The following is a 19601-nucleotide window of genomic DNA, read 5'->3' on the forward strand; positions in this document are numbered from 1 at the left end:
CTTATTTAATTTTGCTATTTGGGGTAAAAACAATTCGGACTATAATTTACTATTGTTTTGACTTTTGATTACAGGGGTGGTTGTCTGAATTGTCATAAAGCCAATAGTAGAAAATGGCATGGGCTTTGATCTAAGAACTGTGACAAATAGATGTTTGTGCCGTGAAAAAGTTGAGGGGATGATCTTGACAAGGGCTAAGGTAGGATTGTCTTTATCGTCAGTTTCCCCATTGTACTATTTTCTTTCTAAATAGGAACTATCACCACCTGGTAAATCCTGAACCTTGCTTTTGATAGCCTGTGACTACATGATTGGCTGTCAAATATGTGCCTGCAATCAGACAGAGATAAGGGAGTTTTTATCCTGTTGTAGCATAAGTCAGATCAGTCTGTATCCTTAAGGGGACAAGTCTTTCTTGACATTGTTATAATTATGTTACTTTTTTTCCTTTCAGAGCACACTTCTATAATTAGGGTAGGTGAGTACTAGAATTTTTATAAATAAAATAGTAAATCTATTTATTAATAGATTGATACCTGGGCATCTCTGTGCTACTGTAATAGGATGCAAGTATGAAAAATCTTAAAATCTTAATCTGTACTTGTGGTTCCATTACAATATAGAGATAATGTATTTGTAAAGGGATAATTAGACAAAATAATAAGGCAAAGCATGATGTAAAATATTTCTAATTAAATGGAATATTAAATTTTGAGAAAGCAGTAAGATTAGATGGTTTTCTCTGGAATTATAATGCAATATTCACAGCACCTATGGCCCATGGTGGCCTTGAATATCCCAGCCCCAGAGCAATTCTGCATCAGGAAATACCACAGACTCTTCACATGGAAGACAGAACCAAAACATTTATTCAGAAACAAGCCAAATCCACCATAGTAACAAAAATCTATACTCTATAACAATGCATAGAACAACATCATCCCCACGCTTTCCCTCTACTAGGCTTCCCTCGAACCATATCCTTTAAACAAATCACAAGCAGGCTTCCTTTAAACAAATCACAAGCAGGCTTCCCTTAAACAAATCACAAACAGGCTTCCCTTAAACAAAATGCCCTTGTTGCTTGCATCCTTCAGTTCTGACTACTCTCCCACTAAAAACCTGAAATTCTCTGAAGTTTTTATCCTTAGCGTTTACTATAGTGTTTAATAGTTGCTGACTGACTTATAGACTGAGGTATAATAGTAAACATGTGTCCCAGGGAAGCAAGGCTTATAGCATATACTAATCAGATCAGTTACAAGATATGAGGTCATTCAAGTTCTGTGAAAGAGGGGGACGAACAATAAAGTCCACAACTCTCTTGGGCAGTCAATTACTACTGCTCCTATATTTCTTGATGGATCAGCAAATTCAATACTGCAGTTGTAAATGTGGGAAGGTTAGGTAAAAAAAATAGTTGTAACTGCTTTGTTACAAATTCTAATAGGCGGTTTCAGACGTTTTCTGATGTCACAAGTCAGAATTTTGGCTTAAAACCAAGACCTTCATTAAAGCATCATTACATAGGAAAGAACTCTAGTGAGGATGGTTTACTTCAGGGGTTGCTATATTTTCATGGTGTCTAATAACCCTAGTTGTCTCACATGCTTATAGAAATTGCCTCTCCAGTGCATTCAAGTCTCATGGAGTCAGTGATAATCACCAATAAAATGGAAATTGTTTGTATGACTTATTTCAATATATAGTAGGTATATTTGACTCTGGACAAGCAGTATAAAGTATTTTTGAATTTGGCTGTTTTTGTTTCCGTTGCAGGGTTTGCATAGGAAATTGATTCAGTGAGCTTACATTGTATCTTGGGAATGGCAAACTGCCCTAAAGGGCATTGAGTCATTGAATTTCAAAACTCAAAGAAAATTTTGCTATCAGTGAGTCCAACTTCACTTTATAGGTGAATAAACTGAGGTTTGGGGCGGTTGTGAATCACCCAAAGTTATGGGCTAGTGACTGAACTAGAATTAAAACCCAAGTGCCCTGACTGATTCTTTTCTGAGCTCTTTCCTCTATACTAAATTGTCAGTCAGAGTAGAATGCTAATAGCCTTAAATATAATACTAATTTACATGTTGGAGACTTTAAAAATACATTTTGAAATTATAAAAAGATTTAATGATAATGTTTTTATGTGAAAAATTTGCTCTCTCTCAAAATAAGATGTTAGTAGTAGTCTTAACTATAATTTTAATTATGTATTTGGGCTGAAGTTCTGAAGAGACATGTTAGACATAAGGTGGGATTTAGCCATGAAAAGATGTTTTGATGTGAAGAAGTTTGCTTTGCACCCAACTTTTGAGGATTAGAAGAGAAACTGAAGTGTAGAGCCAACCTGTAGTCATATTGCCCTGTGACAATAAGAGGATAAAAGGTAGCATTTCCAGCACCCCCATGACATATTATACTAATATATTCTCTTGTAGATTGTAGGCTCATAAATAGATGACCTGTGTCTAATACATAGAAGAGCAGTAAAAATGACAAAACGGTTTGAGAATTAAGACCTATGGGAGAAGAACAAAGGAAATGACTTCTCTGATCTACCAAAGAGAAATGGAACACTTAATCAAAGCCTTCAGTTCTATATAGGAAGACTGCAGAAATGACCAGAAGCAACAATTTTTACTTTATATTAAAGATAATAAGATACAAGAGAATGGGTATGCCATTCCAGAAAGGATTTAGGTTAGACTCCCACTAAATAGGTAACTAACATTTACATAATATGTTAAGCAGTAGTACCTGCCTCCTGAGAACCCAACTGACCAATTCCAGTTGGGCAATGCTGCAATTTTCTCTTCCTTTTCCTCCTCCTCCAACAACCATGGGCTAATAACTAAGAAAAAATGGTAAAAGAGAATAGTTTGATTTCTTCAAATACATGAATGGCTATCAGGTGATTGGTAGAAGGATTAGATTTGTTCTCTTTTAGCTGAAACAGAGTACAGGTCAGAAACTGGAAAAATGAGTGAGATATAGAGATAAATTTATGTTTCTTGTCCTTATAAACAAACAAAAAACCTTCCAAACAATTAGACCTATCACAAAGTGGAATAGACTTCCTTAAGAAGCAATGGGATGTCCCTCATTATAATCTTCTTCATGCAGAAACTAGAAGACCATTTATCAGATATATTACATTAGGGATTTCTTTTAGGTTGGAGTTGAACTAGGTAGCTGCTAAGCTCTATTCCAACTCTAAAGTCTGTGATTCTATAGGGAGAAAGTAGGGAAGGGCAAGCACATAACATATAGGAAAAACTTGAGAGAAGAGAAAAAAGTGACCCCTTGATGCTGTAGCTTAATACCAAACACAATTCTCAAAGCCCCTGTTTGATCTCACCTACATTCACTTGACTGTGTAACCTTACTAAATTAAATGCAGGTAGGTCTTTCAGAAATTTCATCTGTTACTTTTAAGTAGCATCTGCAATTAGCTTATTAAGGTTGTGAAATCTGCTTCAACTGGCTTGCTGTGAATTTCCATGACCTCTAAACATGTATAATTCTGAAATTCATACTTAGACCAATGCTGCTACATATGTTGTAAGTAAAATATATCAAGGAGAGCTATGCACAACCATTTGCCTATACATAAATACCGATAAAAAGCTGACGTTTGAAAGCTATAATATAGAGCATATACTATTAGAAAATCATTTCTAAATATCTTCAGTTCCAAATGATTTTTTATTAAAAAAAAAAGAAATGCTTTTAGTCAGGTTGCCTACTGTGCAGAAAAGGGCATTAGTTGGAAAATATTGATACAACTGGGAATAATGGGCTTTTAAGATGTTTAGCGCACCATTTATCTACATGATAGTCTCTCCTTTTGGATACCTATGAGTGTAATACGTTTTTGAGTTAATGCAGCAGTCACTGGAGACAGAGTCATTCCTTAAGATGCTGGTCTCGAGTACATGCTGTGGGAGTGTTACCCCCTGAACAGTGAGATATATTCATTAAAGACCAAGCATCATACAAAAAGAGTACACACAAATTAAGTGATATTGTTTGACCTTTTTGTTTACCTTTTTCAGTAAAAATAGTTTTTCCTATAAGACCACTTTCATCTGACCTTCTGAGATTAATGAACTCATTAGCCATCTTCAGTTTATTGTCTTTTTTTTCCTGCATTTCTGCATTATGGGCAAAGCAAGCTGGTTCAAATACATGTAACTTTAGTGGTTCCTCCTGAAATATCAAGAGGCTGGGTATAATTTGAGGGGCTCTCAGTTCTTTGGCTTATTGAATCAACCGAAATGAACTGGGAATTTTAATATCCAATATCTCCCCCAAGGATAGGTACTAATTCTATTAAGCAGTTTCATGAGGTTAAAAATATGAACAGTTTTATTTGTTATTGTAAACTATAGTACACAGATGCACTCTTAAAATGATATCTCCTAGTTTGTAACATCTTCATAAATTATGTTTCTACCTGGGGTACAGCTGCAGTCAGCATCTTTTAGGGTTTGCTCCTCCACATGTGTTCCTTTTGGTGACCCACTCCTTTATTTTCACAGTACTGATTGTTTCTGACTAAGTTTGCTTCTACCCCTCTCCATAACTGTCACTGGTTACTCTACCTTGTCTCTGTTCATAAGTCATTTAGCTCCCACTTCTCCTTTTGCAGATAAGGAAACTGAGGTGCAAGTTGATCAAATGATTTGTGCAAAGTCATATAAGTATTAAACATTTGGGGAAGGATTTGATCCCTGGTTACTGGGAAAAGAAGGAACTGAAGGAACTGGGGCAAGATGTGCGTGTGTGTGTGTGTGACTATGAGTGTTCCACTAAAATTTCCATTTTACTGTTCATTATCATTGCCTCCCAAGCTCAGTGACTACTTTTTTTAATCAAAATCAGAGATCAGAAACTTGAAGTGGAAGGAGGCTTTAAGGGGCCATTTAATCCAATTCTCTCATTTTACATTGAAGGAAACTGAAATCCAAAGAGGTTCAATGACATGTCTAGAGTCACTTGGGTACATTAAGTAGCAGAGCAGAAAACTGAGGAACTGAAGGAACTAGGGCAAGACTGTGTGTGTGTGTGTGTGTGTGTGTGTGTGTGTGTGTGTGTGTGTGTGTGTATTCTACTAAGCCTCAAGGAAAGACCTCAGCATCCAGCTAGGGCCAGTTCTGCCCAAACCTACTAGGTCACTTGGGAAAGAGACTGAACCTTATGAAATGTGAATTACCAGCATGGGGGAAGCAGAGATGGCTTTCAATCCTGGCCTGTGGAGACTTCCTTTATATGGGAAGGAATCAGAAAATGAGGTCTCTAAGAAAAAAAAAAATAGATCATTGAAGGGAGACAATTCAGTTAAAAAACTTGGGTATAATAAGTGAATAAACCAATAGGGAAGAAATTAATAACAAAGGAGAATGTGGTCTCAGTTACCAACTACAAGAGTTTAGAAATCTACAAATGAACATTTTAAGACAGAGATAAATGAACCAATGCTTGATAAGGCAGAGGACCTTGACGATTATCAAGAGAGCATGGAATCAAAGCAGAATATTCCTGAATTTTTAAAAGAGAAGTAACAATTGTAAAAGCAGAGAGCATGGATTCAAGACCTGGTTCTGCCACTTATTATCTATGTGACCCTGAGCAAATCACATATCTCAGCATTAATTTCCACAAATGTAGAATGAAGGGTTGGACAAAGTGACCTCACAGTTTCTCTCCATCTCTGAAACTATGATACTATATTGAAAATCAAACACTAACTGCATAGTTTTCATAGTTTTAAAACTTTTTTTCATTTTAAATTTTAAAAAAATTAAAAATTTTAACACTTAATTTTCATATTTTTAAGATTTATCTAGTCAAACTTACTTTATAGGTGAAGAAACTATGAAGATGAAGAAATCCAGAGGTGAAGGTGGCACTGGACATAAGAATGGAGCCATAGTCAAAAGCCACTGAGTGTACTGACATCCAGGGTGATGCCAAGGCCATTTAAGGCTGTGGTGCAGCTCCCCTCAGGCAGACACAGCTCTCTCCCCACACACAACTTACTTCCTGCCCAGTTTCCCTAGGGGCTTCCCTGGCGATGCTTTCTTCTCCCAAAACTTGATTGGCCCCAGCTTACCTGACTCACTTCCTGCTTTGTGCCAATAAAATGCCCAAGCCAGGTGGTCTTGGGGCTGCTTAGTTTTGGTGGGTTTTGGGTACCTTGTGAGTCTTTGTTCCCTGGTGAGTAAGTGACCAGAGACATATTCAGATGGGGATGAGGGGAGCCCTATCAAGAAAAACTAAGTCCCACACTGTGTCCTTGTTGCCTAGCCTTGCTCTTTTAGGGCAAATTAAATTTCCTCCTTTGTTAAGTGTTTAGTGGCTCAGTGGAGCTCCTTTCATTCCAACGTTGAACCTGACCTAAGAGGGTGCAGGCAGGCCTATAATAACTGCCCTGACTTTTCTTAGAGAAAATGATTTAAGTCAACTTGAACCTTTAACCTAAACAAGCTAAATGCTCTGTCAATTAATCATGTTTGTAGTGAATGTGTTATTTTGGATGAATCAAGATCCTTCATAATTTGATGTCATTAGTAAAAGTGAAGCTTCTTTCTATGCATAGTAAATACCACCTCTACCAATTGCTAGAGTAATTTGAAATGTGTAATTATTCCAAATGGTATTCCGATAAAGTTTACAATAAATATTTCATGCTTAAAAAAGGGTTTTGCTAAGTTAATAAAGATGAGGATTACACCTCTCATTGGTGTAGGAAACTCCCTCTACTAATGCAGATCAATAAGTTCTCTGCAGTTATATAATCTTAGAAGGTTGCCCAGAGCATCTAGAAGTTACATGACTTGCCTAGGGTCACACAGCTAGTGTATGTCATAGGCAAGAGTTGAACCCAGACCTTCCTAGATCTGAAGCCAACTGTCTACTCACCATATCACATTGCTTAATTTTAAAAGACAATAGAGAGACCAGGTGAAAGAATCAAACTAAAAATCTTGAAGCACTTCAAAAGTAGCTATTTGTATATTATATGTATACATTTAAATCATCTCTTTATTACAGCAGAATTAGGAAGACTCTCCATAAAGTCTGGAGGTTTGTAAAAATAATAAAATGGAATTTTTTCCAAAATATTTAAAAATTCAGCCTCAATCTTCCCACATTAATACATATTAAATTTTATGTATCTCATATTTTCCTACTGTTGCTACTAAATTACAATCGTTTGTAAATGTTAAAGGATTTTAAAGGAAGTGAGTGTAGATGAGACACATAGATGAGTTTCAGCTTTCATATGTCCATTTCTTGAATGAACACTAAAATATTCCACTATTTAGAGCTCTAATTCATTGTGCCCATTGCCAATCCCAGTGATGCTTGCAACAATGAGAACAAACAGGTTTTTCAGCTTATAAACCAGGGTTCAACTTAAATAAGGATATCCTAGGCATATTACATACTTCTCAAGGTACTGATTCTGCTTAACCATTTTAAGGAGAGAAAAGGGAACGATAGGTTGGAGTGGGGATGGGGTATATTTCCACAAGGCAAAAGTTGCCTAAAATGCTCAGAATCACAGATAAGAAGGGAGCAGAGTGTCAGGTCTGAGTGAAGGGGAATGGAAAGCTATATTGCAAATGGGGCTCAAGCTCTAGCTAAGCATCTTTGGAGTTAGGACCAACTCACCTAGGTACTACTCCCAAGACACTTAGCTAGGGGTTGTTCTCTGTCTCCATAAGCATGTAAACAGAGTGGCTCATAAAGAAAGGATAAAAAATGAATAGAGACTTAAAGTGTACCAAAGCACTTTGAACAAATAGAATATGAGAGAAAACTAATCAATATTACCTAATGAAAGAGAAAATGAAAGAAAATTTTCCTGTCCATTCCCCCAGAGATCATGGGAAAATGCGCCATGGAAAGTAGCTCCAGAATAATTCAAAAGAGAAATATAACTCTTAAACTAAGAAATTAATAATGTATTTAGATCAGAAATCAAAGTTCTCAATTAGAAACACAAAGAGCAGAGTAGGAAAAAAATGAAAACATGTTAGAGATTCTCCACAAAGATGGAGGAACTGCAAGAACATATTTGGAATGTAAAATATTAAATGGTCAAAATTAGAAATGAAAGGAAAAAGCTGCAAAGTTAAAAGCAAACATGAATTTTATGCAACCTATTGTATAGAATTACCTGAAGGTAGAATACACAGGATGATCTAAGGACTATAGGTCCACAAGGAAAAACAAATGTAAACACAAGAAAGTTGCCTTAATACCATTTATTGGTAAATAATACAAGAATCTCCTTTGCCCCAACTTTTGAACAACTAAATATTGATGTATCAAATCCACAAATTGCAGCTGGAATTTAAAAACATTGTTTTTATGCACTGAATGAAAAATTACATGCTGTTCCATTTAGGCTACCTTTCCCCAACCAGAAAAAGATATGTTTGAGAGGGTCTATTGTCAGAAACTAAGTGACTAGTAGGTGACTAAAAACTCACTTGCTAACAACCATCTTAAAAATAATGTTCACAATGATATGAAGAAAAATGATAGTGAAATTTTGATAAGACTGTAGAGATAGGACTTATAATTTTGATAAAGACTTCATCTATAAATTAGGCCTATAAATAATGCTGACCCACATCACAAAGATTTTATGTGAAGATGAAGCAAAATGTTTTTATAACATTTAGAAAACACAAATTGCTCCTTTGATACCAAATTTGTGATTTCTAGAATGACAGGAAAATTTATAAGGTGTGAGTTCTCTTTTTTTAGCTCTGTGTGTGTGTGTGTATGTGTGTGTGTGTGTGTGTGTGTGTGTGTGTGTGTGTGTGTGTGTGGGAATTGGCTTTCTATTTATATGTTGATTCCTATGTACTATGCGCCTTGGGGAACACCATAAGTATCTTACAGACTATTGCAAAATGAAGAGGCTTTGAGGTCCTTATGACCCGCATAATAACATGATTATCTTTTTTTTAAAAAAACATGTTTATTTAAAATTTTGCACTCCAAATTTTATCCCTCCCTCCCTTCTCCTTTCCTTGAGAGGATAAGGAATCATATATAAGCTATACATGTGCAATTACGTAAAACATTTTCATTTGAGTCATTTTGTACAAGAAGAAAATGAGAGAAAGTGAAAAATAGAATGCTTCAGTCTGTATTCAAATAATATCAGTTCTCCCTCTAGAGGAATATAATATACCTATCATCACTGAGATTGTCTTGGATCATTATACTGCTGAGAATAGCTAAGTCATTCACAGTTCTTCATCAAATAATATTGCTATTACTGTGTACAACGTTCTCTTGGTTCTGTTCACTTCACTTTGCATCAGTTCATGTAAGTCTTTTCAGGTTTTTTTCTGAAATCATCCTGCTTTACATTTCTTATAGCACAATAATATTCCATTACAATCATGTATCATAGCTTGTTTAGCCATCCCTCAATTGCTGGGCATCTCTTTGAGTTCCAATTCTTAGCCACCACAAAAAGAGCTTCTATAAATATTTGTACAAATAGATCCTTTTTTTTTTGGATGTCTTTAGGATGAAGTCCTAGCAGTGGTGGTATTGCTGGATTAAAGGGTATGTAGTTTTATAGCCCTTTGGCCATAGTTCCAATTGTTCTCCATAACAGTTGGATCAGTTCACAACTCCACCAAGAGTATATTAGTGTTCCAGTTTTTCTACATCCCCTCTAACAATGAACATTTTCCCTTTTTGTCAAGTTAGCCAATCTGACAGTTGTGAGGAGACACCTCAGAGTTGTTTTAATTTACATCTGTCTAATCAGTAGTGATCTAGAACATTTTTTCATATGACTATAGATAGCTATGATTTCTTTGCCTGAAAACTGCCTGTTCATATCCTTTGACCATTTATCAGTTGGGGAATGACTTGTATTTTTATAAGTTTGACTCAGTAATCTATATATTTGAGAAGTGATGCCTTTATTAGACATACTTGCTGAAAATTTTTTTCCTGTGGCTTCCTGCTTTACTTGTAATTTTGGTTGCATTCATTTCATTTGTGCAAAAAACTTATATTTCATATAATCAAAATTATCTATCTTGCATTTTGTAATGTTCTCTATATCTTCTTTGGTTCTAAATTCTTTCCTAATACATAAATCTGGCAGATAAACTATTCCATGCTTTGTTAATTTGCTTACAGTATCACCCTTTAGGTGTGAATCAAGTACCCATTTTGACCTTATCTTGGTATACAATGTGATATTGCTCCTTAAATGCCAAATTTGTGATTTCTAGACTGACAGGAAAATTTATAAAAGTATAAAATTTTCTATCCAGTTTCTACAATACTGTTTTCCTATTTTCCCAACAGTTTTTGTCAAATAATGAGGGTTTCTTTCAAAAATCTGGATCTTTGGGTTTATCATATACTAGATTACTTTGGTCATTTACTATAAAGTAATTTGTACCTAATCTATTCCACTGATTCATCACTGTATTTCTTAGCCAGTACCAGATTGTTCTGATAATTACTGCTTTATATACAGTTTGAGATCTGGACCACCTTAATAACATGCTATCTTAAAGACATGTGATACTTTTGAGGTTAAAACTTTGACAGTGTCCCTGGAATCATCTAAAGTTTTTAGAGATGTTTGAACCATGCGATCAATTTCCTTTTCTTTTTGAAGTGATTTGGGGGTCAGTACAATGCCATATCCAGCTTTCTAATGACATCTTTGGAATAAACACTTCAAGTTGGAATAGTCTGGTACAAAGAGAATTAATTTTTTCTACAATCATCATGTATAGCACTTCTTGCTTTCCAATAAATTACAGAGGTGCTGTCCTTTGGACTTAAGAGGTCTATCATAATGTGAGTAATCTTTCTTGGAGCAATAGATTGAGTCTGTCTAAGCAATGTTTCTTTACACACTGATGCAGACAAGAAAGTATTCTCTGTGTTTGGCTCTATTGTTGGTATAAATGGAAAACGACTACTTACAGATACAATCATTGTTCTCTTTCTCAAAAAAATCTGTTCTAATTTTTTTTCTCAGATTCGAAGTCCACGCACTCCATTTCCTGAAGTGTATAATGATACAGGCTCTTACTCAAATAATGAAAGTTACTGTAAAACCTATGTGCTGCTAATACTCCCTGGAAATTAAAGAAATACAGTTTTGTCTTTAAAATACTCACCTAGTTATACTCGTAACATTTGATCTCTTCTAGACATTTCAGCTGCCTTTGAACCCATAGATTGTTTGGGAATGATTCATAGTAAGTGGCCTGTTTCTCCTTGAGTTTCTCTGAATTGAAAAGCCCCTCAGGGATGCTAACAGAAAAAGGAAGGGAAAAAGCTTGACCGACCATAGTCCAGTTAGTTTACAATTTAATTGAGTAATGGACCTTTATGCTTTGCATCATGACCCTGGACCAATAATCACTTCTCAGGACTGAATAATTTGAACACATGCTCTAGTGTCAAACAAAATGGAACATAACAATCTCTTTATGCCTTTGTAGCATAATTTGGCATAATGACATTAAGTTACTGCCAGGGATGCTGTATAGATTTAATTAATTTATTGCTTTCTAAATTTAATAGTAGTATATAGGACTTGAACATATTCAAATTAACTTTTTTTTTCCTTTCCATTTTTGTTTAGAGGTGATAAGAGGCTTTTCTTACCTCCATTTCCTAGTTTAAAAAGGCAAATCTATTATCTGGATATAGCTTTAATGCGTCTTTGTTGTAACACTCCTGGCTCTGCAGACACCCCCTCCACTCTGCTGAGAGAAGTAGGGCTTAGGGTACGGAAGGGTGATATAGGCAGAACATTGTAGCAGAAAAAAATCACTGAATTTGGAGTTATATAAATCTAGACTCAAATCCAAGCTCGATCACTTAGTACTCTGACTCTTTAGTAATTACTTGATCTCTGTGGGCTCTACTTTTTTCACTTGTAAAGTGACACCTTTTGACTGGATTAGCTCTGATGTCCCAGAATGAACTACACAGTATCATAGCTGGAAGAGACTTAAGCAGCTATGTAGTCTAACTCCTTCATTTTCAGCTGAGGCAACTGAGGATTAGGGAGTTTAAGCACCTTGTGTAAGATAACACAGGTAAGAAATGTTAGAGGTAGAATTTGGATTCAGATCCTCTGACTCCAGGGTCAGTATTCTTTACACTATGTGATCTCTCTAGGATTTGATGGTCCTATTATGCAATGTAGTGGCAGCAAAAAATAGTCAGAAAAATCAGAGTGACTTTTGTCAAGAAGGGACATATGATGATGGCATGGATCCTTTATGAGACTGGTGCTCAATTCTACTCAGTCTGCAGCGTGGCTAAGCTATATGCAGAATATGTCAAAGATTCTCCTTGTTCCCCCCTCTGCTACCATGATCACAGAGCTGAGATTAGGAAACCATTAAAATCCTGAGTTATATTTCATACTTGATCCTGTATTTAAGATCCTATGTTGTGAGCGACCTGACATCTTGGCTCCAGATTTTCTACATTTGACTTCTGACTAATCCTGAGGGAAGTGTAACTTGAACCTCCCATAGGAACTGTGCTGTTGCACTCCTTTGTCTGCTCAAGGAAGGAGTAAATTTGTGTATTTCTTAGAACACCAGGGTTCAGATAAACCTATATCCAGGTGCCTTCTGGGATCAAAAGGAGTTGCAGAATTTCACATGTTAAGTAGAGGTTTATAGGTTATTATCTCCTTGCTATTCATTTTTATTTATTATTAATTCTATGCAAGTGAAATACTATATGCCACTTTTCAGAATGTGTGTCTGTTTCTATAAGCCAACTACATTGTCAAGGTCATGTGTCCAGCTGTCACTGAAGGACACTTCTAAGGAGACAGGATTAGATGATGGTGGGGGCTCAGAGCTAAGTTGCATTTGGTGAATTCACATATCCACACATGCAATAGTGAGTGTTATGGCCCTTCAGAGAGGGATGAATCTTCGGGAGAGAAGGTCACTGACTTTTGGTAACCACAGAGAGTAAGGCATTTACTCAAAAATTCTACCCCATTGGGCTATTATAAACAGTCATGGGATGTCTAAGCTCTCTATGCCATCTGGAGGCTAAATTTAAATCACATAGTTAAGTCAATTAAAAATGGCACTTCTGCCTCCTCTTTCTTTTACCTCACCAAAGTAAATGGTAAGAGCTAAAACCAATGTGAATAGAAGACTAATGTGACTTAAACATATTGCCCAGGTTCAAAAATGAAAAGGCACAAGTAACAATGGAACAACACATTCAAATATCAACCACCTAATTTCATTTGCTCAGATTATCCAAAGTTTCTTGTTATTTTATCTCATATGATCAGGACCCACCATCCCTCTTTCCACTGCAAATCCACCTGGATCTTTTTTTTTTTTTGATTCATGCATAAATTGGATTTAAGTGAGGCAGAGTTGCACAAAGTCGTCAGCCTCACTGTCTCCTCCAGAGTCAACATAGTCCAGTGGCAGGACAGAGTCAAGATGGCTGGCAGTGGTTCAGGATGCAGTGGATGACCTTGGCATCTTTGGTGTCTCACCAAGCTCTAGGTGCTCCACATGGCCTGCTTCATCTGCCTTCATGGCTGTTGGAACAAATTGTTCTCATCTGCCCATTCCACCAGATGAAGTCTTCAGAAGCTTGGGGTAGACACTCCCCTAACTCACCAATGGGTGTGAGAACCCTTGGTTACCCTCAACCTGGTTTGGCCCATCTGCTGAAATGGTTTACTGGGGTGTGGCTGTTGCAAATGCTGGAGCTTCTTGGAGCCACAGATGAGAGTTAGGTGGAACAAGTGGACACCAAAGGTAGAAAGAACCCCCAAAAGGGCTCAACAGCCATCCCACCAAAAGTACTGGTACTGGTCCTCCCTGAACACACCCTATACCCCTGCAAATCCTCCTTACCTTTCAGGGAGATGATTTTGCCCATATTATCTGAAGGTGAAGACAAGGTTGAAAAAATAATATGACTACATCCTCTATTTTCAGTATCTGACTCATAACAAAGCAAAGTTAAGAATGAAAAAAATCCTAAATCCATACTAGGATTGTAAGCAGTAATAAGCCTTGACAATCCATCCAGTCATCCCCATAACTGTCATTAGAGAGGTACTGGCTCAAAAAGCCACCCTCTTTAGGAAGATAATGGTAATTACAGGCAGACACTGCCGCTTAAAGGAAGCCGTTCCATTTAGAAGAAGAAGTCAACAAGCTGGTCTTTAAAAAGTCTATTTATTCCAGCATGCAATGAAGCCAGCTGCCCAAAGGTGATTAGTCAAATAAATACCAGAAGATATTATGAGATTTAGCCCAATTCTGCAACATGTTAAAAAAAAGTGGGACCCTTTGTAAAGATAAATGAATAAATAAAGGTTGGAAGCCATGAGGAAGGAATCTGTCTGCTGAGTTATTCTGTTTATGTAAGCCTTGGTGAATGCTGGCATAGCCCATGTGAGTAGGTAAACAAGTGCATCAAGGAAGTTCTGCACCTGATCCTTTCCCAGTGGAGGTAGGGAAGGGTCCTTGATAGTTCAGTCACTGAGTTTTCTGGCTCCCCACAACATGTTGAGGACCCCAAAGTCCCTATAAATAGTGATTCTCTCCTCTCACAGAAGGCAACCTCACAGCCTATCCAGGTAGTCCAAAGCCAGGTTCACCAGGAAGATTGCTCCATTTCCCCACTCAGAAGAGATCAGGTACAAATGAGGCTAAGAACTTAATGTTCTGTCCACAAAGAACAGAGATGTCTATAGACCAGATATCAGGGTCATCCGAAGAATCCAAATCCTTACAAGGAGACATCTAAATGACCAGAGCAGACAATGGTGGGGGTAAGAGGTTTAATAGGGACATCTTTCCCAAGGAGATTAGCAACTATTTTATTAAGGGTGTTGGCATCAGAGGCCATGGAATTATGCATCTTTTTAAAGTTTATGTCAGTTATGAGGATGAAAAATCTCAGAAATGCTTCCAGGGATGAGATACCGCTTAATACAGGACAGCCAAGACTTCTAGTAAGCTTTCCCCTTTATAATGAGCCTAGTTGATACAGGAAACCTCAAAAGAGGAAAAAACCCTCAGTAAACTCAATGAATTTACCTTCACTAAAAATTCAGACTGATTTATGACTATAATAGGCATATATAGCTGGTCCTCTTTTATCTAGTATATGTCCCTCAGGAGCTCCCCCAAAATCTCCCACCTTCACTGGAGTTCTAAGTCTAATCCTAGTCAGGTCCTCAGGGATAAATGTCATGGAACACAGAAAGTCAGATCCCTATCTCTCAGAGAGAGAAGACTGTCACCTGGGCTTGGGGCCTCTCATCTTCTTTGTACCTGATGGAATAGGACCTTGATCTCCTTTGCACCTGACAGTAACTTTGTACCCAAATGACATTCAGGAGCTTGGCCCCACTTATAGTCTTTAAATTCCATAAAATCAAGAAAAAGGTGGAAGAGGGGGCAGGTTTCAGAACTTTTTTCTCCTCTTGTTGTTTCCTAACCAGAGTGTTAAAATGCTAGCTGCCAATCCCTTTTATCAATCTTTCTTTTAATAACCATATCCATAATTTGCCCCAAGACAAAATCTGTCTCCTCTTTTTAAGGTGGGTTCTCTGGGAAGACAGCACTACTCATGTCTGCTAAATATCAAGGGGACCCAACCTATGAAAATATATCTTCTGGGGAGTGGGAATTATAGAATTATGCATCTTTTTAAAGGAGGACTAGGCCAAAAATTAGGAGAAGGAGTCAGTACAGGAGTCATCCTCCAGTGCCTGCCCTCTTGCCAAACTTGAATATCCTGGGGTAACAAATTTAGGTGAGAGTTCTACTTCTCTTCCAGGGTAAGGTGAAACGAAGCTGTTTTTGCTCCCTTGCTGCCTCTCTTATCAGGACTACAGGGCCAACCCCTGTGGCTCCACAGGGGCCCTTTATTTATACCATCAGAGAAATCTATTCCACAGAGCCCATGGTTCCTGCACCCTGGAATCCAAGGGACCAATCATCAGGTCATCCTGCTGATAAAAGCTCCTCATTCTTCCTTCCCTCTCCACTGCTATCCCTCCTCCTTCCAAGCTAGAAAGGATAATAATATCAATAAGATCCACAAAACCCTTGGGCTTCATCAAATGTTTTTGTCCCAGAGCACTTTGTCCCTGCTTGCAAGGTCAGGATTTGTAAGGATTGAATCATTAAGATAAATTGCAAACAAACAAATGCAGCCTCCTTTTATTGAAAACAAACTAACGCAGCATGAACATACATCGACAGGTGCTGTTCTGTAGGTTCCCTCCCACAGAAACTTGCTCAGATTGATAACAACTGTCAGCACAGGAACACAAAGTCCATCTGGTCTAAAGGGACACACCCTCTCCTCAATACTATTGTCAAAAATACTGGGGCAAATAGAATTCACTATAAAAAGAGTGGACCTTAGTGCATTTTGCCTCTTCTCCCCCATTGTCCCCCCATCTCTATGGCTAAGGACTTCATATATGTTTTAAATCACTTATACCATGAGACCTCCTTAGTCTCTTGAGATCCAAAGTCTGTAGAGAGCAAGAAACGACTATGGGAAGAAAAGCTTGATTGAGTGATTGCTAGGAGTTCTCGTCTGACTTATAGCTGAAATCCCCATTAGATTGTGAGCTCCTTGAGAACACGGACTGTCTTGCTTTTCCTCAGTTTTTCCTCATACTTAGCACTATGCTTTGCACATAAGCACTTACTAAATCCTTTTTCCATTAAGGAATTTAGGCAGTCAACATTAGAAGGAACAGGCACAAAAGAAAAGAAAAAAATAGTACTACTAGATGACAAAATTGGTGAAGTAATGGTACAACAGTGAAGTCAAAAATGACTCAGATGCAGAATGAAATGGTTGTCCTCAAACATGCCGTAGGAGGAAAGCTCCCTTTTATGTCTCAACAAGATGTGACAGGTTATAAAGTCTTCATTGGCTTGCTAATGAGGACTTTGTTCAGCCACTGATCTATTTCACATGACTAAACTACATTGGGCTTGGTCTACCCGCAGTCCTGGAAGAAGAGATACTTACAGATCAAAAGGGAAAAGAGTGTGGCTAAATTTCATGTATTTTGTGCCACTGCAGGTAGTACCCACATCAATAAGATTATGTATCCATAACAAAGTCTTAAAGAACATTGTACTGTTAACACTGAGCCACAGAATACTGCCAAGTCTCCTCAGTAAAATCCACAGCAGAGAGGGAAAGGTTTATTTAATGATCCACACTAGAAAAACAAAGTGAGGGAACACTTGTGTTGTCTAGAGTCTAGACAATCCTTTTACTAAGGGGATTTGTTCTGTGAAGTTTGGATTCAGTCAAAGGGCCACACTTGAGCACCGAGAGGGCCACATGTGGCCTTCAGGCCACAGGTTCCCCACCCTTGGCTAGACTATAACATAATAGCTGTCACTTAGGTAGTGTTTTGAAGGTATACAAAGTCAAATCAAGTGAATGTGAATTTATTGAGTTCTTTCTGTGTACCAGGAACTATGTTAAATGCTCGGAATATAAATAAAACAAAATGAAAGATAGTCTTTACCCTCAAGGAGCTTACACTCTAATGTGGAAAGATAATATATAAAAGAGAACTCAAAACCTGAGGATAGGAGTATGATGAAGACCAGAGAGTGAGAAATGAGCATAGTCAATTGAAGGGATGTCCATTAACTGGGGAATGGCTGAACAAGTTGTGCTATATGATTGTGATAGAATCCTATTGTTCTACAAGAAATGGCAAGGGGGGAGTGGTTTCAGGAAAAAAACAACCTTGGGAAGACTTACATGAAGTGATGCAAAGTGAAGTGAGCAGAAATAGGAGAAAGTTGTACACAATAATGGCATAATGTAGCAACGATCAATTCTGAAAGACTTGGTTCCTCTGATCAATACAATGATCCATGACAATCCCAAAGGACTCCTGATAAAAAATGATATCCACCTTCAGAGAGAGAGAGAGAAAGAGAGAGACGGAGAGGGAGAAAGAGAGAGAGAGAAACAGAACTGAAGAACTCTGAGTGCTGATTGAAGCATTAATTTTTCACTTTATTTTTTTACTTTTTTTGCAACATGGTTAATTATGAGAATGTTTTGCATGACTTCACGTGTATAATGAGTATCATATTGCCTACCTTCTCAATGGGAGAGGGAGGAGTTGGAGAGAGAGAGAATTTGGAACTCAAATATATTTTTTTTTAATGGAACAAAAAAGAATGAGCATGGTCAACCTGTGTACTTCATCAAAATAAAGGTTCCAGGAGGGAATCACTAATGGAAGGAGAGGGCATCTTTTTCTAGGCTGAGAATGCTAAGACCTGGCTGTTCACTGCTCAGAAGTCATTTTCTCCATCCTTCTTGACTCTCCATTTCCTCCTCATCTTATCTTTGTCATTTTCCATTCTCTTGTTTTGGGGAAGTTCAGAGTGTAGAGAGCACCCTCTCTAGATGCCATTGGCTGCTCCTTGAAAGTCTAGCCTTTCCCAGTAGAAATTCTTTTGGCTAGGTAGCTTAAAATTAGCCTCATTTTACAGTGAAGGAAGCCAAGCCTATCAGAATTTGAATAAGTTCCCTACGACCAATATGTATTAGAGCTGAGCATGTCCTCAGCTCTAAAGTCCTCAATACCATCCTACCTTTTGGTTGGCAGCTTGTTGATCAAAGCTATATTCCTGTATATTATACAGGAACGAGAGAATGGTAATGAACTGTGTTCAGAATTAAGTGATGGGATGGGACCTGGCTGGATCATAGCTGGGAAATTACATAGTGCTTTCAATGCTCCTAAGCTGCTCACTGTTGCAAGAGTCGTCATGTAAAGACCACTATTCTTCTGATGATACCATATAGCATTGAATCACAGAGAACCGTAATCTCAGAAGAATTAAAATTACGAATAACCCAAAGGGCAATGAGATGAATGTGGTGGGAGTAAGTAGGCTTTAGCATGAGAAATGACATAACAAACAAAGTTTTGTTTCATGTTATCAGGATATAACTGACAAGAGGAACTCTGATTTATATAATTTCATAGCCTGTGATTTTGTAAGCATCTTAAGAATGATGATAACAGTCGTGTTAAGAACTTTAAATTTCAAAACAAGTTGAAATTGCAATGTCAAATAAGCAAATAAAGTTTTTGCATGTTGAAAATCTTTGTTGTGCTTCTCCTACTATAAAATGTTTAATAGTTTTGAAGATTAGTCACTGCCAATGCAGGCTAGTTGCATTTAAAGCATCAGAATCACATGAGGATATTAAATGACAAATACAAAAAAAATTCGCCAGCATTTATTATTAGAAAAACAGAAACAATAAAGCATTAAAAAGTGGTAACATAATAAGGAAAGTTTGTGGTTTTAGTACCAAAATACTGAAACAGCTTCAAGAGTTTGGTTTCTGCTCAAACAGGAAATTGATCAAATCACATTTGGCTAGATTTAATGAAGTGATAAAAGGAAGCCAATGGGATAGCAGGGGGAAGGGAGAGGGGAGTTAAATCTGAGTTAAGAACCAAGTTTATGGAGATTATATGTTCAATTACAAAA

Source organism: Notamacropus eugenii, chromosome 3 (genome assembly GCF_028372415.1).
Source record: "Notamacropus eugenii isolate mMacEug1 chromosome 3, mMacEug1.pri_v2, whole genome shotgun sequence".
NCBI lineage: Eukaryota > Metazoa > Chordata > Mammalia > Diprotodontia > Macropodidae > Notamacropus > Notamacropus eugenii.